Source organism: Staurois parvus, unplaced genomic scaffold (assembly GCF_062004578.1).
Source record: "Staurois parvus isolate SC_StPar_1 unplaced genomic scaffold, SC_StPar_1.0 ptg000704l, whole genome shotgun sequence".
Taxonomy (NCBI): domain Eukaryota; kingdom Metazoa; phylum Chordata; class Amphibia; order Anura; family Ranidae; genus Staurois; species Staurois parvus.
The window spans coordinates 6,958,763-6,960,099 of NW_028318500.1; the positions used below are offsets into that span (position 1 = coordinate 6,958,763).

General features: G+C 50.1%; 1 pseudogene; it reads right to left on the reverse strand.

Annotated features, from left to right (window-relative positions):
- Positions 1-585: 585 nt before the first annotated feature.
- Positions 586-701, reverse strand: LOC149445964 (U2 spliceosomal RNA; annotated as a pseudogene).
- Positions 702-1,337: the final 636 nt, after the last annotated feature.

Here is a 1,337-nt window from a genome sequence, read left to right on the forward strand (position 1 = left end):
GGTTCTCCCAGAGAGAAAACCCCCTAGGGATCAGGGGAGGAAGGAATCAAAAGGCCACACATCCTCCCCCTAGACTTCAGGGTAGGCCCGAGGACCCACACCCTCCATCCGTGAAAAACACACACATAAGCAACAAAAAAGTGACAGACGTGGGAGGTGAATAAATGAAATAAATAGAAAATAAAAAAGTGGTACCGTGCCAAATTGTGCACAGACCAGGCCCTGAGGCCCGTAGCAAAAATTGCCCTGGACTTAGCCAAAAGACCTGGTCCTTAGGGCGCTGTGCAAAAAGAGGTGAAAAACAGTGACCATGTGCCATCTTCACACTGTGGGGTCCCACACCCAGGTGTTACTAGTGGTGTTACTAGTGGCACCCCTGAGAGCGTCTTCCTCAGGGGGCACTGAGTTTGCGGACTTTTTGCGTCCCCAGCCCCTGGCCAGACCAAGGTAGATCCGTCCAAATCAGGAGGTACTGGGTCTTTCCAGTCTTCTCGGAGGAATTACTCCCGAGGCCCCAGAACGAATCATGGCGCTCCCCGGTTTCTGTCCCTCCGGTACTAGCCTTCCGGACCCCCATCATACCAGTGAGGGTACTATACAACAGCCATCCCCGCAAAGCTAGAATGGCCGAGAGCACCCCCACTGGACACTGATAAGAACAGATACTACACTTGATCTTAGCCAAAAGGCCGAGAAGCGATAGAGACCCATTTTTTTTTATTGAAAAGATACTTTTATTACAGAAGCATCAAAAACAACATGATACTTGTAATCGGGGTACATCTCACCCTGTACTGCGACGCAGCGCACCACATTGCAATACAGTTCCAAGCATACAATAAATACATTCAGAAATAAATACATTCGCTCAGCGGTATGATGCCTGACGTGATGTGCGTGGAGGACAAATCTCCAGACCACCACGTCATGCATAACGCTGCTTACCCCAAAAACCGTAGCATCCTAATACACAATACTTTTCCTAATCACAAAATCATGCAAAAAAACGAAAACCGAACGTTACAGTCTACAATAGGCATCGGGTGTGTGGGGGGGGGAAGGGGGAAAAAAGGGGGAAACACAGGCCCGAAGCTTTATTGAAGGGACAAAGACACGCAAGGGGAAGTAGGGGGAAGGGGGAATCTTCAGACGTCCTCTTCCTCCTTAAAGTCCATCAAGGTATAGTCTCTGAGCAGACTGAGGATCAGTCTGCGGCAGTCCTCAATGGACATCCTCTCCCGCTGGTGGATGAGGCGCTTTCTGGCGCACCATAAAGCGTCCTTAAAACAACACAGCACCCGCCAGGCGCCGTCAATGTCCTCCAGAGAAAAAGTCCC